Source organism: Gopherus flavomarginatus, chromosome 10, assembly GCF_025201925.1.
Source record: "Gopherus flavomarginatus isolate rGopFla2 chromosome 10, rGopFla2.mat.asm, whole genome shotgun sequence".
Taxonomy (NCBI): Eukaryota; Metazoa; Chordata; order Testudines; family Testudinidae; genus Gopherus; species Gopherus flavomarginatus.
Window position 1 is genome coordinate 18,416,937 of NC_066626.1, and position 25,207 is coordinate 18,442,143.

At 44.5% G+C, this 25,207-nt stretch overlaps 1 pseudogene; it reads left to right on the forward strand.

Annotated features, from left to right (window-relative positions):
- The first annotated feature begins 20,351 nt into the window (after window positions 1-20,351).
- LOC127030175 (gamma-crystallin C-like) lies at window positions 20,352-22,297 on the forward strand (annotated as a pseudogene).
- Window positions 22,298-25,207: the final 2,910 nt, after the last annotated feature.

Consider the following 25,207-nt stretch of genomic DNA (forward strand, 5'->3'; position numbering starts at 1 on the left):
TGCCATAATGAGAACGAAATAATTGGTTGGCAATGTGTTCTGCAGGGGCAATAAGGTTATTGACTCAGGCAATGGGAGTGGTTTTATGGGGTCTTATCATAACCTTAGTCCCAGATTTGGACCTTAGTGTCCAAAATATGGGGGTTAGTATGAAAACCTCCAAGCTTAGTTACCAGCTTGGACCTGGTACCTGCTGCCACCACCCAAAAAATTAGAGTGTTTTGGGGCACTCTGGTCCCTCTGAAAAACCTTCCCTGGGGACCCCAAGACCCAAATCCCTTGAGTCTCACAACAAAGGGAAATAATCCTTTTTCCCTTCCCCCCTCCAGGTGCTCCTGGAGAGATACACAGACACAAGCTCTGTGAAACTACACAGAGAGACTCCCCCCTCTCTGTTCCCAATCCTGGAAACAAAAGTACTTTCCTATTCCCCCAGAGGGAATGCAAAATCAGGCTAGCAATCCAACACACAGATCTCCCCGATTTCTTCCTCCCACCAATTTCCCTGGTGAGTACAGACTCAATTTCCCTGAAGTAAAGAAAACTTCAACAGGTCTTAAAAGAAAGCTTTATATAAAAAGAAAAGAAAAATACAAACAAATGTTCTCTCTGTATTAAGATGATACAACACAGGGTCAATTGCTTAAAAGAATATTGAATAAACAGCCTTATTCAAAAAGAATACAAATCAAAGCACTCCAGCACTTATATTCATGCAAATACCAAAGAAAAGAAACCATATAACTTACTATCTGATCTCTTTGTCCTTACACTTAGAAACAGAAGATTAGAAAGTAGAACTACTTCTCCAAAGCTCAGAGAAAACAGGCAGGCAGAAAACAAAGACTTAGACACTCAATTCCCTCCACCCAGAGTTGAAAAAATCCAGTTTCCTGATTGGTCCTCTGGTCAGGTGCTTCAGGTGAAAGAGACATTAACCCTTAGCTATCTGTTTATGACACGCCCCCCAAATTGCAGACAGTGGGGAAGCTCACTGGCGGCGATTTCCTTCTAGAACTTGAAAATAAACAGATTAATACAACACATGCACCTTTACATATACTACTAAGTATATAACTAACAGACTTTTACATTTTAAGAACACTTTTTAACTACAAAGTCCACTAAAGTCAGTACGTACTGCTTTCCTCTGGGCGTCTTTTTTGGGAAAGGGCCCAGAATATCCACAGCTACTCGCTGAAATGGGACCTCAATTATGGGGAGTGGCTGGAGAGGGCCTTGACCTGGTCTTGAGGCTTTCCCACTCTTTGGCATACCTCACAAGACCGGACATACTTGGCAACGTCCTTGCCCATCCCCTCCCAGTGGAAGGACTTCCCCAACCGGTCCTTGGTTCTGTTCACCCCCAGCATGGCCACTGGGATGATCATGGGCTAAGCTTAAGAGCTTCTCCCGGTACTTAGTTGGAACCACCAACTGTTTTTGCGGCTGCCATTCTTCCCGGTGTCCACCAGAAAGAATTTCCTTGTATAAAAGTCCTTGGTCTATAACAAACCGGGATCGATTAGAAGAGCTGAGAGGCGGTGGGGTGCTCCGTGCCGCCGCCCAAGCTTTCTGAAGGCTGTCATCTGCTTCCTGCTCAGTCTGGAACTGTTCCCTTGAGGCTGGGGTCACCAGTTTTTCCTCAGACTGTGGACTTGGGCTTGGTCCCTCTGGAAGCGATGTAGGTGATGGGGTTGTTTCCGTTGCTGGTGAACCGCTCTCCGCTGGTGCACCTGAGGGTATTTCAGGCTCTGGCTGAGCCTTTTGGGTATGGCTGTCTGTTGCTTCTGCCAGTTTTGGCTCGCTGGCGCCCTCTGGCGTTGAGTTTGAAGATGAGGTTGCAATGGCTGGTGCTGGTTGCTGTTCCAGTTCCGGGCCTGGGACTGGAGGTGCTGTGGCTGTTTCAGTGGTTGGCATGGAATCCGGGTCCACTACCTCTGTCTGGGTCTCTGGTAACACAGACGGGGCCTCTGTGGACGGCTCAGGAACAGGAATGGGTCTGGAAGCTTGCCTGGTTTGGCTACGTGTAACCATTCCCACTCTCTTGGCCCGCCTCACCTGGTTGGCCAAGTCTTCCCCCAGTAGCATGGGGATAGGATAATTGTCATAGACTGCAAAAGTCCACATTCCTGACCAGCCTTTGTACTGGACAGGCAGTTGAGCTGTAGGCAAGTCTACAGCTTGTGACATGAAGGGGTAAATTGTAACTTTGGCCTTTGGGTTGATGAATTTGGGGTCAACGAAGGATTGGTGGATAGCTGACACTTGTGCCCCTGTGTCTCTCCACGCAGTAACCTTCTTTCCGCCCACTCTCAAATTTTCCCTTCGCTCCAAGGGTATTTGAGAGGCATCCGGGCCTGGGGATCTTTGGGGTGATGGTGGTGTAATGAATTGCACTCGCATGGTGTTCTTGGGACAGTTGGCCTTGATATGTCCCAGTTCCTTACACTTAAAGCATCTTCCATCTGATGGGTCACTGGGCCGAAGTGAGTTACTGGAGACTGGTGAGGTGGAAGAGTAGGGCGTCTGTGGCTTGACTTGGGTTGTATGTGGGGTCTTTGGCTGTCCTCGGTTGTAGGGTTTATGGTCTGTGTGCCCCCGGGGGTAATCGTTCCCCTTGACAGTAGCTTTCTTGCTTTCTGCCAGTTCCATCCATTTGGCTCCAATTTCCCCCGCCTCAGCGATATCTTTGGGATTTTCATCTTGTATGTACCGTGTGATGTCTTCAGGAACACCATCCAAGAACTGCTCCATTTGTATGAGGAGGTTCAGTTCTTTCAAGGTTTGAATGTTGTTTTCTGTTATCCAGGCCTCATAGTTTTTTGCAATGTAGTAGGCGTGTTTGGGAAATGACACCTCTGGTTTCCACTTTTGGGTTCTGAAGCGCCGACGGGCATGATCTGGGGTTATCCCCATTCTGTATCTGGCCTTGGTTTGAAAAAGTTTATAGTCATTCATTTGCTGCTTAGGCATTTCAGCTGCCACCTCTGCTAAAGGTCCACTGAGCTGTGACCTTAATTCTACCATGTACTGGTCTTCGGGAATGCTGTACCCAAGACAGGCTCTTTCAAAATTTTCCAAGAAGGCCTCGGTGTCATCACCTGCCTTGTAGGTGGGAAATTTCCTGTGCTGTGGAGCAATATTTGGCGCCGGGTTGTTAGGGTTGGCTGGCACATGCAGCCCAGCTTTCGCCAAGTCCAGTTTATGTTTTCTCTGTTTTTCCTTCTCTTTATTTTCTTTTTGTTGTTTTTCCATTTCTCGGCGGTGGGCCAACTCTTCTTCTTCTTGTTTCCTTCGGTGGGCGAACTCTTCTTCTTCTAGTTTTCTTTTGTGTGCTGCTTGTTTGATTTGTTCTTCTCTTTCTTTCATCTCCATCTCTTTTTGTTTTATTTCCAGTTCCTGTTTGTGTTTTTCCATCTCTCGCCGGTGTTCAGCTTCTTTGATTTGTTCTTCGGCCTCAATTTTTGCCTTAGAAGTCATGGTTCCTGTTTTCTTGTGTTGGGGTGCCCTCCGGTGTTTATCTTCTGAACTGCAGGCTCTGTTGCCTCCTGAAGTCTGCCTAGCAACAGTGCTTTTTTCCTTTTCTCTCTCTAGCTAATGTTCAATGAAGGGAAACCAGAAAAACCACTTTATTTGCATGCATATAAGTGCTGGTACTTGCCTCCTATTGGGAGGGCTATTGCATGACAAAAGACCCTCAACAGTCTCTTAATGGCTTCTCGCTTAACATGCAAGCCACAAACTGCCAGAGAGAGCAGAAAAAAAAAATTCTCTCTGGTTCCCTTTTAAAACCAAACTGTTTTTCTCTGCTAAAAAGCCCTTAGCAGAGAAAAGAAAAATATAATATTCCTACTGGCTTTTGGATTCTGTCTATATCCCACTGCTGCCACCATATCATAACCTTAGTCCCAGATTTGGACCTTAGTGTCCAAAATATGGGGGTTAGTATGAAAACCTCCAAGCTTAGTTACCAGCTTGGACCTGGTACCTGCTGCCACCACCCAAAAAATTAGAGTGTTTTGGGGCACTCTGGTCCCTCTGAAAAACCTTCCCTGGGGACCCCAAGACCCAAATCCCTTGAGTCTCACAACAAAGGGAAATAATCCTTTTTCCCTTCCCCCCTCCAGGTGCTCCTGGAGAGATACACAGACACAAGCTCTGTGAAACTACACAGAGAGACTCCCCCCTCTCTGTTCCCAATCCTGGAAACAAAAAGTACTTTCCTATTCCCCCAGAGGGAATGCAAAATCAGGCTAGCAATCCAACACACAGATCTCCCCGATTTCTTCCTCCCACCAATTCCCTGGTGAGTACAGACTCAATTTCCCTGAAGTAAAGAAAACTTCAACAGGTCTTAAAAGAAAGCTTTATATAAAAGAAAGAAAAATACAAACAAATGTTCTCTCTGTATTAAGATGATACAACACAGGGTCAATTGCTTAAAAGAATATTGAATAAACAGCCTTATTCAAAAAGAATACAAATCAAAGCACTCCAGCACTTATATTCATGCAAATACCAAAGAAAAGAAACCATATAACTTACTATCTGATCTCTTTGTCCTTACACTTAGAAACAGAAGATTAGAAAGTAGAACTACTTCTCCAAAGCTCAGAGAAAACAGGCAGGCAGAAAACAAAGACTTAGACACTCAATTCCCTCCACCCAGAGTTGAAAAAATCCAGTTTCCTGATTGGTCCTCTGGTCAGGTGCTTCAGGTGAAAGAGACATTAACCCTTAGCTATCTGTTTATGACAGGTCTGTTGTCAAAGAAGTGTGCACCTGGCTGGACATAGATCAAAAGGTTCCCTTTCCCCATCAGCCAACAGCAGCAGGACATGTTGTGAGAATAAATAGGACCATCATCAAACCCAAGCTTTGGGGGCAGGGATAGCTTAGTGGTTTGAGCATCAGCTTGCTAAACCCAGGCTTGTGAGTTCAATCCTTGAGGGGGCCACTTAGAGATCTGGGGCAAAATCAGTACTCTGTACTGCTAGTGAAGGAAGGGGGCTGGACTTTATGACCCTTTAGGGTCCCTTCCAGTTCTAAGAGATGGGTATATCTCCATTATAATAATAATAAAAGATGCTGCAACAGGCAGCAATTGGGATGAAGCTTTACTGTTGGTACTAATGCAAGTCAGAGCTAGGGATGCAAATTCACAGCCTTTTCCCCGAACGAGGCCTGATGGGAAGACTAATGAGAATGCAGAAGGATATAATTAGCCCAGTTCCAGCGCTGTAGTGATCCTGTTAGAAACCTGGTACAGGACTTGCAGAAGCAGATACAGAGGAGCATGGTGGTAAGAAAGGAAGTGGACATTTAAAAAGCCAAGGTATGGTTCAATGTCGAAGGAGACCTGACTGAGTATCACGTCTGATCTAAAGTCATCATCCAGGATCAGGCTCCCTGCAAGCCTTTCCCAAAGGCAAACTGGTACATGCTTCAGGTAGGATTGACCTGACACCTCTGTATTCTTCATAGTCCTGGAAAGTAAAAGGAAGAGCTGGATTCAGAAAAGTCAGCTCAACGCTCAGAAACCTCAATAAAAAAAAAAAAGGCACAAAATGGTTTCTTCTTTTTGTCTTGTTAATTTGCAACCGTGCAGTGGTGGAGGGTTACAACATCGCGTGTCCTGATGTGAATGGTTTGGAGATGGTCCAGAGGTTCAGAAACAGTCAGTAATTCCACACTCCCACAACCATTCAGAACATGCCAGATGCCAGCTGTACAATAAAAACAAATGGGAAAATATTCTGCACCCCACCATTAGGGGCAAAACAGAATCAGCCTACCAGTCTAAACCAGTTATCCTGTTTGGCCATTAAGGCAGTGGCTGTTAAAGCGGAAGAACTACAAGAAGTGTGTTCAAATGATAGATGTGGACAACAAGGGATGGGATTGTATTGTTTAAAATCTATGAGTTCATAATATGTCCCCCCAAAATACTAAAAAAAACCCAACCAAACACACACACACACAAAACCAGAACGGTAGGATGTTGTGGCATATAAATAAGTCTGGGGAGTTTTCTAAGGCAAACAATTGAACTTCACTAGGCCTAAAATATTTAGCAGGAACATTAGTAAATAAAACCCAGCTGTTTTAGTGGCTAACAAATGATAGGCAACACCCTTCATCCTAGTCTGAAGTGAGTACCTTTAGCATAGATTCCTTTGAAAATTATATTCCTCCTCTATGTCCCATGAACACTCTGTGGTCAGACAATAGTATTTGTATATACCCTGCTCATAAAACAGTGGTAAGAAATACAGGATCAATACATCTCCCACTCATATTAAATTTGGCAAGATAAAGACTGCCTGTTACCTGTCCAGTCTCATGTAAAAATAGTTTAGTAATAAATTATCAGGACACACATTTGATATGACAGGATCCAGTGACAGGCATATTTCAAGGACACAAAAACCATAAATCCAAAAGAAAGACAGTGGCAACTATACTGGGTGGCAGGGGAGTTGGGTCCCCCTATAAAATTCTGCAGACAGTATGGCGTTAACCCTTAAAATGAAGTTGTTAACTCTTAAATTTAGTGAAGCCATTAAAAAAAAAGGAGGAAAAAATAGTACTTTAAATCTGCAGCAGGAGGCATTAAGCATCAGTGATACGACACAAAGTCTACCATACAATAACATAATTAATTCATTAAATAACATCTTTCAGGCATTTGCATGCAACATATATAAAACTAAACTTAATATTCATTTAATCCAAAAAAAAACAAAGCAAGGGGAATGGTCAAGGTTATTTAACAGCACATTTATCTGGACAGTCGTGGAAAAGGGCATTAACAATATTGGGGAAGAAAATTTACCATTGTATGGCTAGAAGGCCCTCAACCTAGGGCACCACATGAAATTAGTCATTCAACCGTGCCAATTCTGGTTGCTATTCTTAGATGGACAAGGAATGCTAAATAACTGATATTTATTAGCAGTAGTGGTACAACAGAGAATGGGACCTATACCCAGCATTATTCCAGAGTGAAGATGGCAGCACAAGGAGGGGAGGGAATAAATAGCCTGAAGTAAAAGAATCAAGCACTGATGGTTCCGGGAGCGTTCAGCAGGATTGAACCTCACCACAGTACAGGACAGCTAGGCCCGACTACTCATCGCAGAGAGTGAAGGGGGTGGTACGGCTCAGGGACACAGCATGCGTTCTAGAGTCCCACAATGTTTTGGAGGGGACACCACAATGCCAGAGGATCATGGATGGATTTTGTTTTACCCTCACCTCTCTGATTCAGATTGGGACACAGGCCCTATAGCCAAGTGTGCTGATTAAAGAAAATGCGACAGACAATACCAAACGGGAGTCACTGGTGATCAAATGCACCCGTACCTCCCCTGTCCATTAACACCACTGATTTAGTACCAAGGAAAATAGAGCAATTGGTTCCCATTGTCCAGCTGAGAGATGAGCAACAGGAAATTGGGGACAGCCTTACACAGGTAGTAGAAACACCCTAGTGGGCTGTTCCAGAGGAGGTGAACATAGTGGGAGGCTCATTTCTTGGAAGACAGGATTTGGGAGATAAATCGATCAGCAGGCTAAAAATGGAATGTTTTGTGCTAAGTAAATGGGTCATTGAGCTAAGAGACAAAGTGTCTGAGTTAGCTAAGATAAGAGGGGGTACTCCCAGGGAACCATTTACAATGAACAAAATAGGAATGGACAAAATAATTCAGGAACATATAGATGAGGTGAAGAGTAGGTTGAACCAGGACAGTACATGAACAGAGCATGCTGTACAGTGTTTGGTTCCTACACGGTAACCAAGCCAATCCCAATATATATGTTGCATGACGCAGTATATGCAATTGTAACCCCTCTGCCAGGTGGAGCCATCAGAACCAGAGCCGGGTTCAATATCTAGGGATTCCTTTCCATTGATAGGACACAGAACCGGCTTGAGCCCCCACCCAGCAACCTGGGAAATTTACACATCACCACTGGGTGCCTCTGAGGCAGTATTTCCCCACTCACAAGCACAAAGTCTGAGTGTAGAAAATAAACTTTTAATTAAAGGAGGGAAGTAACTCTGCTTTAATTTGGGAAAACACTGCAAACAGGGTTCATAAATGTAAACCATGAGTAGGTTGGACAGTATCCTTTTCCCCCTCAGGGTCTTAGGTCCAGCAACCCAAAAGTCCCTTTCACGTACCCGACCCTTCTCTGCACCTCACTCACAGTTGCTGTCCCTTGGTCAGTGCAGACCCAGAGCTCATCTCCAACCCTATGTGGGGTAAAGAGGTCTCTCACTTGCTCTGCTGCTTGGGCACTTGCTCACCACCCCTCTCTGCCAGCCAGGTGTCTGCTCACGCCAGTCACTCTGCTGACTGCTTAGTGTGCCCCACTCATCCACCAGCTGACTGTCAGTCGCCTTCTACTGCCACCTGCCTCTCTGCTGTGACCTCCGCACACGAGTCTCACTATTTTTAGCTCTTTGGAGGCTAGGCAGAAACACTGCCCCATCTCAAGTGATTCTAGCTTTGATTAGGTGTTTAACATAACAAAGAGGCTCCTAACAAAGCCTATTTAGCTCTATTCTTTGAATAGTCAAAAGGAACATGGTTAACCCAGCCTAGGGAGGACCCATGAGGGTATGTAGCTTCCTAGCCAGAGACACCTGTCACCACCCCTCTTACTTTCACCTGGCTCTGACATTCAAGCCCCTGACTTAACGAGGCTCTTTCAGCTGAGGGTGACAAGCTAAGCACAGTCATTTGGGACAGGTTAAGCACAGTCCAGCTTTCCTGTATTCCTACAATAATTACAACATTAGTAACCATATTTCACTATCCCTGCATTCAGTACTAAGGTGATTTGTACCCAAAACCAGCCAAAGTTGATCACTTTTTGCTAAATATGTAAGCAGAGCAGGAACAAACTGTATTTACATAAACGCACCCAAGTCTCTACACCTCCCAGATAGCTGTCAGGGAAGCATTAATTCAGACCCTGCTTACACAATAAAATGTGTAAGTGTATATAAAGGGAGACAGTAGTTTCTGTGTAACTTTGGATACTTATGTGACATACTCTATATCCACAGCCACTCCATGTTTGAGTCTAATCAATAAAGTGCAGTGTTGCTATACGACAAATAAAGATACCTGAGTGACAAAGTCTGGAGCTGAACTTGGGAAGCCAAGTGGAAAGAGGTCTGGGAGAAAATTATACCACCTCCCTCACAAGTGTATTATGCGGATAAATACATTAAAGAGAGTGAAGCACTTTGAGATCTATTGGTGAAAAGCTCTATATAAGAAATTGGCATTGACTGGTTACCAACTTCAAGCCAATACAGAACTTGACATTAAGGGCTTAGCTAGACGAGGAAAATTTGCACCAGTCCAACTACATCAATCTAATTGTACCAGCACAAACATTACAGCAGCACAAGTCTTGTCCATATGAGCTTGATTTTAAGTACATAAACTCAATCTAACATTCTACTGGACCCATAAGCCACCATTACACCACAATCTGTGTTCCCTGTAAGCTGCGCTCTTGGGCAGCCACACAGGAGAGAATTAAGAGCCACCCAGTTGATAGCAGAGCGTGCACAGTCAGCAGCATGTGTTCAGGTGCCCCTCCCCTCACATTGCTCCATCCTGGGACCTTCCTCCTGGCTGCGCAGAGCAGGAGGTGGGGAAAGGAAGAGGGTGCTGATGTCAGGATGTCCCCCTCCCCACACCCCTGTACCCCATCTCCACAGAGCAGGGTAGAGGGGACAGTCTGGCTCAGGAGGACTGGAAGCTGCTGCCGTCTGAATGGTGAATGGCTGTCAGATGAGTGCCTTTCTTAAAGGGACAGTGCACTGTTTCTGAGATTTCCCCAGCAGTCAGACAGTCTCTCTCTCTCCCCTGCCCCCTGCACGCCATCTTCGCAGAGCAAAGGAGGGGAAACAGGGCACAGGACAGAGCAGGAGCGCTTTCAGTGAGTGTCTCAAAGAGACAGCGCATGGCTTTCCCTGGCAGCCAGTGCACACAGAGAGTCAGTCAGTCTCTCTCTCTCTCTCTCTCTCACACACACACACACACACACACACACACACACACACACACACACACACACACAGTTTCTTTCTCACTCACCTACCACACATACTTGTATTATTGTTGTTGTTACTTCTTGGTCCTTCCTGCAATGCACATATATTCTCCGTAATTTTATTCTTTCAGAGTGTTATTTTAGTGTTTTGACTTGTCTATGCATTTCATCATTTTTCTTTCTCTTATACTTAAATTTAATTCTTTGAGTAGTGAGTTGTAAAATGTCTAACCCATCCTGGCTGGAGTAATTATCCCTATGGTAACTTTTTTAAAATATGTATTATATCTAGGTTTTTTTTTCCACTGGTGGTGCACATAGGCACATTCCTCAGTTCACATTAGAAAATTTATTCCGCACCTGAAGGGAAAAAATTAGAGGGAACATGGACCACAATAGATGTAAAATGTTTTCTGTATCTAGCGTACTATTTCATATTCCAGTTTCCCAGGGAATAACTTGTTACCCCAATACCTCACAAAACAAAACTGAACAGGTCAAACAGAATCTTTGAGATGCTCAATGTTAACATATACAATGGGAAAAGAAGCCAACTTTTATACAGCACAAATAACGTAACACAAATTACCACCCATCGGTCAGCGTACAGCATCCCCGAACAGCATCACCACCCATTCAGTTAACATGGCAAAAGCTGACAGGGATGAGTCCTTCGAGGAATCAGCAAAGAGTGGATGGCACTGATTGAGGCTGGCCCACTCAGAGTGAGGAAGACTTTTTCCAGCCCTTCTCCGCTGAGGTAGTGGAGAGAGCACCGCGCTACATGAAAGCAGGAAAACCATGTGGCCATAACAAGATTTCCACCAAAATTGCTGTTAAAATTTGATAAGCAGAGCATAAAATGGCAGTCAATTTTTACATCCAGTGTCATCCAAGAGGACAAGATGGCTAAGCTATGGCAGAAAGCTCGGATGTTAACTACACCAAAACAAGGAAAGAACCATTCCCTTTCAGCTGTCTGATATCACTCTGAGCTGTGCTTCCAAACTTCTGGAGTGACCAATTCTACAAAGGATCATGCTCACATTAGAGCAGGCTCTAAGTGATAACAAGCCAGGTTTCAAACCTAGCAGGAGAACTTATGACCAAGTTCATTCTCTTACCACCTATATAGAAAATGGTTTTCTACCAAAAGAAAAAAAACGACAGGCTGTGTTTCCTGACTTGACGGCACACTGGCTTGCTGGTGAAGATGTCAAAGATGTTACTTTGATGCATTATTATGGCTATAGAAATGATGCTTCAAAACAGACAGTTCCAAGCAGTGCTAGGAAATAAACTGAGCACATGGAGGAGCCAGAAGAACAGGTTCCCTCAGGAGGTCTGTTCTTGCCCAATGTGAAAGTAGAATGAATTATATTGTGAAAATAGAAAGGATTAAAGAAATGCTGTCTGTACCTTTAAGAAAAACTGTTGGAATGCTGCAATCCAGGTGTCAGGAATACAGACATTCACATAGAACAATTGCACCATTTAAGGGCAATTGGTGAAGTATTAGCCTCAGATCCATAAAGAGTTAGTAAGGAAGTAGGATATGCATGCTGTGCCCCAGGTGAATTTTACAGTTTTGCTTTCTTTGTTCCTTTGTCTGATTCCAGCTCTTTTATCTGTATAAATAAGACTGTTTTGGCCTTGCATGGCCGCTCACATATTCTGAATGTTATTGGCAAAGCGCTGTGCTAATAAAACAGAGTGGTCTGACAAATTGTGAGTCCTGATTCTAACTTTGACAATTTGGAGTTTCCACCGAGATGGCAAACGTCTTCACTGGGGCTGTGTGATTCCTGACTGTTTTTGTGGGATGACCGTGGCAGCCGGCACCTGGGCATTTGGCCCAAGCGGTCCCCCACTAGAGCGGAAAGGTGCACAGCCACAGTGAGGTCTACGCCATCGAACCTGTTGGTTCCCACTCTGTTCTGGTAGGGATCCCGGGATCTGACATCAGGAATCTGGTCAGGTAATTATTTCTGTGTTTCGTCCGGACTGAGGACTGTCCTGTCTCTGTGTCTATCTGTCCTCTTGTGGAGTGTTTGAGTCTGGGTGCCGTCTCTGTCTGGGGATCGGCCGACCAAGGGGTTCCTGTCCCCGCGGTCTGAGTGAGTGAAATCTGCACAATTGCAGCCGCACCACATCTTGGGTAAAACCCTTAGTGTGAAAGCAAGGGCAATTGAGGCAGTAGCCTGTGGGCTCCTTTTATGTGTTGCAGCAGGCATCGCTCTGACGAACCTGAATTTCCTTCTTGTGTGATTGGTGTGTGAAAGTCCTCCTGTACTGGTAACCAGACGTCTAAGTCAGGACAGTTCCCTAAATGAACGCCGGCTCATTTTATGTATTTAGGATGGGTCCAGACTCCTGTAAAAAGGGTCAAGACTCCTGTAAATTTCTGGGAAAATGGTCTAGGCTAACTCAGGGGGATCCCAAAACTCAGTGGCCACTGTTAAAATCTTGGAACAAAGACTGAGTGGACGTCTTAAAGGACAAACTCGGCCAACCTAAAACTAAATTGGCTAAAGGAGAGGTTAATTGTTTCATGCAGTGGTGGGAAGAGGCAAATCATAGGTGGACAAAATCAAAACTGGCCTCTCTCACTTATTCAAATAATAAGTTAAAAGCTTTATTAAAAGCCTCCTCTCCCACCACTAGACCGAGCGCTCCCCTTTACCCCGTTCTCCAAACCCCGGATCGATCCAAACCCCTTCATACTCCCATCTCATTGTAAAAAGGACAAAAAGTCCCTTGTTCTGTTCCCCTTTGTTGTCTGCCTCAGAAATTGATTCTTTATAGTGTCCCACTACCAATTCAGCAAGGTTGGGGGCGGGGGGGGGGCTCCTCAACTAGCCCCCACCCTTCCTGGTCCCTTTCCTTGAACATTTCTTTCAAAATTGTGAAATGACCACAATATCATTCACAAACGGTTCATTGAAAAAAGCAGGATCGGGCCCAGACAAGCAGGCAAGCAACAGAAAAGAAACAGGTTGAAAGCCCTAAGGGAATAGTGTCAGGAGTAAAAAAAAGTAGTAAGTGCAGGCATGAACCCCTGGAACAATACTTAAAAGGGTGAAATCTAAGGTGATAAAGGTGTCATTTTGGAACATAAACAAGTGATTTAAGAAAAGAGAGTGAAAAGTTAACTATAGAGGCTGGAGAGAATTAAGCAGTTAAACTTTGTGGAAAATGTTAAAAAGGACCATGTGAAAGAGAGAGAATTCTTGGTTTCTTTGCAGACATTCTGAAGGGAAAATGGGCCCTTTTCCAGAAGAGTGCCTGTAAATAATCCTTATATATATACAGTTATGCAAAAACAAAGCAGTGTAAAAAAAAATGTTAAGGAAAAGAAAATGTGTATGTATCTATTTGTCTGTGTATGTAAAGTTCTAAGAATCTAAACCAACACATCTGGTTTGTAAAACTACTGTTTTGTAGGTGTAAGATAAATTGATTTTGTTTTTGTTTTTAATGCCACTAAAAATTCATTTGACTCTTTGATTCAAAGTTGCAAAACTGACAGACCTTTTTGCAAAACACAGGTAATTAGTGTTGTTTGGCTTTGGGATTTAGCATTTAACCCTTAAGGGGTAACTTGATTCTTTACAAAAATTAAAATGTTTTTAAATAAAGACCAAGTCATGGCTGCAATAGGGCAGTCAGAATCAGGAGAATAGGTAGAGATTCTGGAGTCTTTTTGTTTGTTTGGTTTGTTTTTTTTTGTAACAATAGCAGATAAGAGCTGTAATGACAGAATAAGAAGTTAACAGTGACCCTCTGAAGCAACAGCAGAGGTGAGGTGCACAAAACAAAAAGAAGCAATGTTAAAAACACTGAGCCTTAAAATGACTATGTGTAATCAGACTGTCACTTTAATAAAAGTACATGAAAACTCTGTAAAAACAAAACAAAGTTATACCTTATGTAAAAATTAATATGGCTAATGTTTTTGAAAAGTTATAGTATAGAAAGAATGTGCATTTTCCGTAGGACATGTGCAGCGTATATTGTAGAAAGGGATGTAAAAAAAAAAATGCAAATGAAACATGCTGCTGAATTAAAATCCTATTAGGGCTCCAAAAAGAGCCGCAATAGGCTGTGTTTTCTTTTTCAGATCCCTGTGTGTTAAAACAGAGTCTCTGAGCTCTGCTGATGGCTTTGAATCCAAAAGCCTAGCCTGTGTTGATGCAAATTACCTAACTGATAAAGAAAGGTGAAAACTGCCAGCACAAATGAAGCTGCAAATAAAGAACATACCTGGTCAGCAAACAAACTGCCTACATAAAAGGCATGGTATAACAAGATACCTTTAATTAATTTGATGCTAATGTTACTGTTAATATTAAACATTAAAATAACTTTAATGTTAGTGAGTACCCCTGTAACAACTTGTAGTGTGTATGATTTTTGGAAAAATCCTTTAAAGTAATATGGTAATGATGCTTCTCAGCTATTACCTGTGAATAAACTTAAAGCTTAACACAGCAGGGAAAACATTACAAACTTGGTCTGCTATATAAGAGGCAAAACTTGAGGTACACCACCTCATGAATTTAATAACTAAACAGTGAAATAATTTTTGCATAACCCTTAAAATGTAGAAGCCATTAAAACCTGGCCTGCCTTAAAAAAAAAAAAAAAAAAAAAACACACAGGAAAATATGGGGGTAATTCCTCTGTTTTGCCTGCAGTCAGGAAGGGTATTTGTAAAAGAATGAAATCTTTAAGCAATAATCAATGCCACCCCAAAAGGGGTAGAAAACTGTTCTTTTTGTCTTTCAGATAATCCAAAGTACTGTATAATGGACTATGTGTATGTGTTAATTCTTGGGGAAAAGTGTTTAAAAAGTGCTAGCAACCCACCAGAAGACAAATGTAAATGTAATGTAAGTACTGTGTTTACCAATAATCACATTTACTATTTGCCACAACAACAACAACAAAAGAGTCTCCGCTTACTGTAAGCACTGATTTAGCTGAGTACTCTATCAACCTTGGCATTAAATGGCAAACAGTTACCAATCATCTGTTAAAAGGTAAAAAGGTAACATGGCTCCTAAAAAAAATAAGAACAAAAATGTGGAAAACTGAACTGTTCATATTATACACGCAAATGGGGACATGTTAAAAATTGCCACTGCATAAAAGCATAACAGCTTACCATTGGTATAACATTTTCTGGATGGTCTCCCACAACTACTGGCATACTAATATTACTACCCTAATTGTTTTTTGGTTTTACATTGTATGTGTTTAATTGAAATGTTTAAAATGTGCTGGTGGATAAAACAAATGTATGTAAAGCTAAAGCCACAGGCCCAAATCACCTCCCAGTATTTTCTATTACGTGGACTAAATAAGAAGTGACACTGGCGATTAATAATCTTAGTGTCAAAAGGGGGATATGTAGGAGCAGGATTTTATAATATCCCATAAGAATTAAAGTATAATTTGATTTCATCCTGCTAGTCACTATTTTTAAATAGCAGAAAGAAATGATCCCCTGGGACTATAGGATTCTGTTTTCCCATATGCATTACAAATTGGGCCCTCTCTAACTCTTTGTTTTAAGATTTAGGTAGTAAGAGACAGGATTCTCTATTGTGTCTGTGTTAAGTAAATTAGAGAAACATTGAAGGCCTGGGTCTCAATGTAAATTGTCTTAGTTATCAATTGTAAAACTTAGCAAGGTTTAATTTGCAATGCTTTTTTTGTTCTATATAAAATACTACTGTTTGTATTCTCAAATCTATTTGTGTGAATGAGGAATGTATGCATCAGGAAAAGATAAGGTGTGAAGGCCATTGTTACAGCCAGAGTCAAGGGACGGCTGTTAAACTGTCTGGCATCTCAGAGTGGATACATGCTTCGCAGTGTAAGAATGCACAGACCCCAGTGAACCAATCACCACCTCAGGACCACACAGAGTCAATTTTTTTGACTCCAGAAGAAGACGTAGAGGAACAGCCTGCAATACCTTACAATCTACGCTCTCGTAAGGGTTGCCAGAAGCAGATGACTACATAAAGCAAGGCCCAAGAAGAAGCAGTAGTGAGCCAAGCGCCTGCTGCCTGGTGAACATAAAACTGTGAGTGCAGTTCCCTCAGTTGAGGTTGTCAGAACCAGAAGGGCCTTGCCTCCAACATGCAGCTCTGGTAGCGCCTGTTCCTCGGCTGCTGGTATCTTAAGGTCTGGGGTGCACACAATGACAATTCTTTTATCCAGCAGCAAGTGTGGATAGCTCAGACCCTTATTATTTCTAAATGCTGGGTCTGCAGCCACATCCCAGCCCACTCTCAAACTGGTGTTCCTGTCCTGGCTATCCCACTCAATTCCCCAGACCTCACTGGAGGACCTTGTCTGTTTAACACAATATGGAACAGTAATGACACCTGGGAAGAGGCTATTGGCAGTTCCTTTACCCCACTTGGGGGAGCAATACACCAGGCAAAAAGGCTCCTAAGTAGTTAAATAATGGCAAATAAAACCAGAGAAAGTTTAAGAGCCCTGGCCAAGGAAACAGAGGCGATCGGACAGGTGGCCCTCCAGAACCGTCAGGCATTGGACATAGTGCTCGCGGCCAAAGGAGGGACCTGTGCTCTCACTGGAAAACAATGTTGTATGTTTATACAATACCAATAAGGTAATAGATCGCTATAGCCACTTAGAACAAATCGCATATCTTCCTCATGAAGAGCTGAGTTCTTTATGGAAGTGGCTAAGTAACCTGTTCAATTTCTCTGGCATAGGAAACTGGTTGTTTCAGGGAGCCCTAACTATCCTGTTTGAAATCTTAGTGATTTTTGTATGCTTTCAGTTAATCTGTTGTATCCAGAATTGTGTCACCCAGATGGCTGCCCCAAAACAGAGTGCTAATATAATGATTTTGAATATCACTGATGAACAAAAAGATAAGAAACGGTTAATTTGTGGAACCCAGTAATTGTTGGTCATGGCGTGCGCTTGACCAAAAGGAGGGATTGTGAAAGTAGAATGAATTATATTGTGAAAATAGAAAGGATTAAAGAAATGCTGTCTGTACCTTTAAGAAAAACTGTTGGAATGCTGCAATCCAGGTGTCAGGAATACAGACATTCACATAGAACAATTGCACCATTTAAGGGCAATTGGTGAAGTATTAGCCTCAGATCCATAAAGAGTTAGTAAGGAAGTAGGATATGCATGCTGTGCCCCAGGTGAATTTTACAGTTTTGCTTTCTTTGTTCCTTTGTCTGATTCCAGCTCTTTTATCTGTATAAATAAGACTGTTTTGGCCTTGCACGGCCGCTCACATATTCTGAATGTTATTGGCAAAGCGCTGTGCTAATAAAACAGAGTGGTCTGACAAATTGTGAGTCCTGATTCTAACTTTGACACCAAACATATTTCCAAAAAATCTGTCTCCAGCTATCTCAAGACCATTCAAGTATGCAGATGACATCCACCTCACCTCAAGAGACAGAGATTTCAGAAAGGTTGAGGACAACCAGAACAAGATACGCAGCCATCAGTGGTGACTGCAGGAAGCGGGGACTGAAGCCCAGCATGTCAAAACCTATGTTGTCATGCTTTCACATCAATCAAACCAATGCTTCATGAGAACTCAACATCTCCTTGAATGAAGAGTGATTGGCACGTGACACAAAGCCAGTATACCTACAAGGAACTCTAGCTCACACACTTACCTATAAAGATAACATCACTAAGAGAGCTCAGGAAATTAGCAACAGAAATGGCCTCTTAGATAAGCTTGCAGGCTCAGGTTAAGGAGCTAATGCACAAACACTGCGCTGCGCTAACCCTCTGCTATTCAGTTGGAGAATACTGTGCTCCTGTGTGGCTAAACTCTCCCCAGTCAAAGCTAGTTGATGTGCAACTGAATTAAATGATAAGAGTAACAGGGACTACGAGACCAGCAAACACCAGGTGGCTGCCAGTCCTCTCTAACATCCCACCTCCTAACAGGGAACACTGTAACATTGCAATGAAGAACCTCCTTGACACAATCCAGGCGATAACCACAACTGCCACTTTTCAAAAATACATGGGAAGTGCCTCGCCACTGACACATCAGCAGAAGATCAGTGTGGTTTAGTTTACAGAACACTAGGACAATGTCACACTGTGGCAAGCAGAATGGGAACGAGCTTCTCTCTCTCTCTCTGGGCTGGTCTACACTACAGGGGGAAATTGATCTTAGATACGCAACTTCAGCTACGTGAATAATGTAGCTGAAATCGAATATCTAAGATCGGATTACTCACCAGTCCTCACCATGTGGGATCGATGTCCGTGGCTCCCCCTGTTGATTCCGCAACTCCGTTGGGGTTGGTGGAGTTCCGGAATTGATATAAGCTCGCTCGGGGATCGATATATCGCGTCTAGATGAGACGTGATATATCGATCCCCGAGCAATCAATTTTAACCCGCCGATACGGCGGGTAGTCTAGACATAGCCTCTCTCTCTAAGAAATTTCTCTTGTCACTCAGACTGCCAGGCTTCAGGCTGCCACGCTATCCATGGTACAAGCTCAACCATTTCAGATGTGAGGTGGTGAGGAGTGCGGCAAATGACCACACCTGGGGGACTCCGAACAGCTCTGTGTGGCTGCATATGGGGATAGCTGCTGCACACTTACTGAACAGTTGCTCATCTCATGCTGGTCTCTCAGGAGGCCATTCCACTCTCTATACTGCTGTGACATTAGAAGTGTAATATAATATCTCATTGAAAGATGACAGGGCCAGAAAGAGTTAATTAACTCAGACTGACCTGACCCACAGCCGAACTTCAGAAACTGGTTAGGAAGATATGTAAATGAATAGAGCTTTGAAATACAAGTCTGCATTGTTAGAGGTAGAAGAGTAGACAGGTCTTGTGATGTAAGCAAACAAGCCTTGTCTATTGCTCTAGCTTTGATCAAAAAAGGAGTATTAACATTTAGGAAAACACTTGAGTGAAATAGTATTATTGTCTATATGTCTCTTTGAAGGTTGTGGTAACCTGTATCTAACTATTTAATGGATAAATTACCCTGTGCTAATCGCCAGGATGTTTGGGAGAAGGAGAGTTAAACCTAGTGTTTTCTCAGGCCAAAAGACTGCTGGAAATGAATAAGAACCTTGGGACACAATGTTTCTTCATCTCAGATCTGCTTTGGGTTTCAAGAGGGGGAAACCTTAAGCCATAAGGATTCAGATCCCCAGTCATTGACTGGAGCCACCCTGAATATAGACATTGGACTATAACCTATGGACTATTTCTAAAAGGACTTTTGGCAACTACAAGCTCATCTCTGCTATGTTTCTGAACCTCGAAAATTGAACTGAAGTCTGTACGTATATTGACCTTTTAAACAACGCTCTCTTTTCTTTTTAAATAAATTTTAGCTTAGTTAATAAGAATTGGTTATAAGCGTGTATTTTGGGTAAGATCTAAGTTATCATTTGACCTGGGTCTGGGCCTTGGTCCTTTGGGATCAGGAGAACCTTTTCTTTTATATAATGAGATAAGATTTTCAGTAATCATCATCATATCTGACGTGTGTCTAGGTGGAGGCCTAAGGCTGGGCACTTTAAGGGAACTGGATTGTTTGGACATGTGAGTAACCAGTGAGGTAATATAGAAGTTGTTTTGTGCTGACTTGGTAAATCTTAAGTATTGGAATATCCACCAGATTCTGGGGTTCGTTTGCCCCGTTCTGTTCGCAGTTCACTCTGATTGAATGACCTGAGCTGGTTCCCAAGGGCAGCACCGTCACAACTGCTGAACCCAAAGCTACCGAATGGCTAAAACATGTGTGATATCTACCTAAGCCCTTATGACATTATTTTTGACATACACATTTCTGTTTTTATCTCCCTACTTACTTTCTACTTTGTTGTTTGAACCCTCTGCTGTCTTTATTGTACAGTGCACTTCTGCATTCACTAATAACAATGCAACTGTTATACAAAAGGATTTTGATGGCATCAACATCCAGTTCCCTCTGTCACTTGGACAGAAGTTTTTCTCTTCTCCTAAATTATGTTGTCTTCAATGTAAAAATGGCTGTGCTGACAGATCCAGGGCCCAGAACCGGTCAGTGGTAACAACAGGAATATAACCTGTTCCCAACTACACAAAACCAGTGGACACTAGTACAAAGAGTGAATGAGATCCCCGTGTCATGAGCTGCCTCTATGAACAGAGAAAAGACTTTTGTTAACGTGTGCACACTTAGCATTGGTTGTGAGGTATAAAAAGCCTGAATCCAGCTACAATGGGAAAGGTAAGAGAAACCCATCTGGACTGGATTGTTTGGTATGCCAGGCTGAAGCCAGGGACCTGATTCTCCTCTCATTTACATCAGAGTTACTCTGTTGATATCAAAGGAGTTACTCCAGGTCTATACGAGTGGGAGAGGAGAATCAATAATACAGAGCTAAGGGACCTACTGCCTCTATTAGTCCCTGCATATTAATCTCTCAGAGCCCAATTCTGCTTTCGCTTACATTTGTGTAAATGAGGATCAATTCCACTGAAGTCACAGGAGTATATCAATTTATCATCACTATGAGTAAAATGTAAGTCCCAGACACTTCAGGCTTAGTGTGCTGGATGGAGAGAAATTGGAATGCCAGGACGCAATCACACTGCATAAGATGTCACTGAAAACTCTGCTGTTTGTTTCTTGCACTAGATCACCCTTTTTGAGGACAGAAACTTCCAGGGCTGCTCCATTGAATGCAGCAGCGACCGGCCGGATTTGCAAAGTCAGCTCAGCCACTGTAACTCCTTCCACGTGGAAAGTGGCTACTTCATGCTCTATGAACGTCCCAACTTCCAGGGACAGCAGTTCTTTCTGAAACGGGGGGATTACTCTGACATGCAGTCTGAGGGTTTCAGCACCTCCATTGAGTCCTGCCGGATGATCCCACCTCTGAGTTCGATTTTGCTTCTTTTTTTTTTTTTAATTTAAAAAATGGTAACCTTGCCCAAGCCACTGTCATAAGCAGGGCCAACTCCAGGCACCAGTGCAACAAGTAGGTGCTTGGAGCAGCCAATGGAGAGGGGTGGAGCCCTCAGTCCCTCTCGGACGGAAGGACCGGCTGCCGAATTGCTGCTGAAGAACGAAGTGGCAGCGGTGAAGCTGCAGCATATTGCAGGTTTTTTTTTTCCCCCAGTGCTTGGGACAGCAAAGACACTGCAGTCAGCTCTGGTCATAAGGTTCTTATTTGATCATTTTCAGCTTAGCTACTGAGTACTGAAAATGAGAACTACTTTCTTCCTACTAGTGGTCATCCCTCCAGGATAGCTGAGGGGAACATTCCAGGGATAGGATAGGAAACCTTCCACTGCCTGTTCCGGGCCTGGATGCAGCTCTTCTTTGATTAAGTCTATGGACAGTAAATGACAAAATACTTTGAGTTAAGAAGGGAAAATGTTTCCATAACTTCTGGGGATTTGGAGATACACTTGGCCCACTCCCCTTACACTGGTGTAAAATAAGGAGTAACTCACTGATGCCCACAGAGTTACACCAATGTGAGGGGATAATGGGGCCCCAATATTTTCTGTAATGCTTTAGAACGAAGTCACTTCTCGGTCTCCTTGATTCTGGGGCAGCTGAAGCCTGAAATAGCCCCCAGCAGAACTTGGCATAGCCTAGGAGACCACGGTTCTTACTGAGGATTGGCCAGCATTGTACATTCTAGCCCTGCCCCTTCTTGCACCTGGATGGGCTCCCTCCTCCTCACCCTAGACATGCTCCCTGCACCAAGGGTGGGAGTCACAGCTCACATAGGTCTGAGTCAAATGGGTAGATGTGCTGCCTTTGCAGCATTCAAGGATTCCCCTCCTGTGGGGAGGAGAGGCAGTTTTAAGGGCCGAGGACCACAGGCAGCCAGCCTGCTGTGGTCACTCTATTACCCTGTCTCATTTTCTGTCACAGCACAGGGGCACCTACAGGATAAAGATCTATGACAAGGAGGATCACAAAGGCAACATGGTCGAGTTAACCGAGGACTCTCCACAGTCATGGACCAGCTACGCTCCACCAAGATGCTCTCTTGTTCTGTGCTGGACGGGCACGGGATCCTTTATGAAATGCCGAATTACAGAGGCCACCAATACCTGCTGAGGCCAGGGCAGTACCGGAGATTCAGCGAGTGGGGCACTATGAGTGGCAGAGTCGGCTCTTTGAGACGTGCCACTGATCTCTACTGAATCAAGCCGCCTTTTGCCTGGAAAGGTCTCAATGAATAAAATGCTTTAGCAACCATTGTGCTCTCAGCGTGCTGTTGTAAGTGTACTAAGGGGAACGTTGAGGCTTGTCCTGTGTTCTTGGGCTACAGTATCATCTTCTGATCCAAAATTAGTCCCTCATCTTTCCCTGCCCTCCCCCATCATTGCACAGCTACTTCCAGCACAAAGTGCCCAATGCCAAACACAGGGCTCCGGCATAGGCAGCCACACAAGGGATTACGGGAGCACCAGGCTCCATCCCAATCACCTCCAGGGCTGTGCCGACCTTACCAAAAATGCAGTGTGCAGGACATGTACTAGGAGCTGAACCATAGAGTAAAACATGCAGGACTTGGACCATAGAGAGGCGGTGGGAGGACTGTAACTATCAGCTACAGTCTAGATCATAGTCCTCCAGCCTCCCCCCTTACCAGAGATTTGGAGCTAGGGCTGAGGGGGCCCTGGAAGTTTCACCAGGGAGCAGCAGCCGGAGACCCCTCAGCCACCAGGCATGGAGCAGGCAGAACTGGGCACCCAGCTGATGGCAGGAATCAACTACAGTCCCCTTCCAGCTCTCCCCCAAGCCAGGGTCTGAGCCTTGGGCCAGAGAGTTACCTGAGCACCGATCCAGTGCAGGGTTGGATTAACTAGCCATTGGCACTACAGGCCTGGGTCAAGGGTCCCAGCTCCTGGAATTATTTGATTATACTGGAACCTCCTGTTTGTAACCAAAGCTGAGGTTTCTGGTCCAAAGGGATGTAAAGCAAAGCTTGAAAATATGACTTGGGTGGAACCAATGCAGAGACGTCTGCCTAAGTCTGCAGCCAGCCTAAAACAAGAGATTTAAACAATGCACCTCAGTGTGATGTCAACTGCAGGAGCCACCAGCGCCAGCCCAGCAGAGGACTGTGGCTGGCAGGAATAGAAATGCTGCAGGCCCAGTCCACCCAGCCAAGCAGATGCCCTGGAGCCTGGGGGAGAGTTTTTGGAGCTCCACAACTTCTACTCCTGTATCTCAGGGTGGGAGGGACAAAGAACCCCCCATTGTCCCTGAGGGTGGAGGGCCTTTGCTCCCATTCTTTGGATCCAAAGAGACCGTTACATACAGCGAGATGCATTCTGATCCTTGGCTCTTCATGAGCAGGGATGAAGGGTCACCGTTCTGGAAAGACTAATCTGTATATATGATTATGAAGGTGTGCGAGGGACAAGATTAAATACAGAGGAAAAGAGCAAAGGCAATGAGACATTCAGTTCTAGCCTGCCCTCCACGGCTACAGTACAGTCCCCTTATGGAGACGCCAAAGGTGAGGCCGAGCTGAGTGTCTGCACATAGATCTGAGACACAAGCTCCTTTGTCAGTGAGAGAAGCTCAGCACTGTAGCAGGCCTCCAGTAAAAAGTGCTAGACAGTATCATCTCCAGTGGCCTGTTGGCAGTGTGTTGTACAGTCATATGGGAGATGAATTCAATAGAAATCTCTAGACAGACTGCCCAAAACCTGTTGGCATTCTGGAAGCAATCAGCATGGCCTCTGTGGGACAGCATGAGGCTCTGATCCAGCAAAGCACTTAAATGCGTGCTTAACTGAAGTTCATTGATAGTCCTAAAGAGAAAGTTAAGCATGTGCTAAAGTGCTGTGCTTGCTTGGAGCCTGTCATGGGGTTCACTCAGCAGTGGGAGCACCTCTTTATGGCTACATCTGGGGATCAGCTCACATCTGGTGCAGTACTCATGTTGTGAGTCCGCTCTCTCTCTCTTCATGACTTGGCCCTTCTGCAATGTCACTATAGTCCCCTGCCTCCTTCCACAGCATCAATGTCCCTCCAGACAAGGTGACCATATTTCCCTATGCTGAAGATGGGACACCTGGTAAAATTACTCGTATTCAAGCCAGTTCAACAGCAATCAATCAGAACTATGTAGTACCAACGTTCAAATTAACATCAAGTTGACTGAACCCCCTGTGAAAAAGAAATTCTGTGTAGCTAGAGTCTTTTTATTTACCATCTTATCTTTAAGGCTTTAGGGTTCACACAGGGACAGGTGACACACACACCTACACAACAAGGAGAGGTGACAGAGACACACACACACACACACACACGCCTCTCTCAACAGGGCGGTGACCAACTGACTGACCCTCCCTGCCTGGTGCTCTCCGCCCTCCATGCCTGGCTGGACCTCCAGGACGGACCCTCCTCTCCTGGTCCCTGGCACCACATCTTCCCAAGACAACAGGTGGTGGAGGGGGCACACGGGCACATTCCCCTCGCTCCTCCACCCCAGTTTCTGTGAGGGTTCACACCAGAATGTGGCCAGCAGCAGTTTTTCAGCACTGTGCAGGAAGGAAGGGATAGGAGCTGCTTCCAGCCTCAAGGCAGGAGGTGCTGGGGAAGGGATGACCTGGCCCAAGTCTTTGCAGAGCTCATCTTTTCCACACCTATTTTCCTCCATTTCTGGAAGCAGCTCCTGTCCCTTCCTGCTCACAGTGTCAAAAGGCAGCTAACATTTCTAGGCTGCTGCTGGTCACTGACATAACCCACCTGCCTCTTGTCCCCCAGCTACAGCACAGGCAGGAAGGGGTTAAGCCCCACAGATGCATTGTGCACCAGGGACCATGAACCTTACTGCAGGGGTTTCAGCAAACCCAGCCAGAGAGGGGGCTCAGCAGGGAAGGGTGTCCAGTGGATGGAGCAGCCCCACAATCCCTGGGGGCAGGACCCAGGGTGGGAGAGGGGGGCAGGTGAAGAGGAAGTCTGCAGAGTCAGGACATGAACTGACTGGAAATCACTTCCCCCCCCCACCACCACTCCAGAGCTTAGCTGAGGGGCAGAGAGGCTACTCCCTACCAGGGCTGTGCAGGGCTTTAGCACACACACAGGGCTTGGCT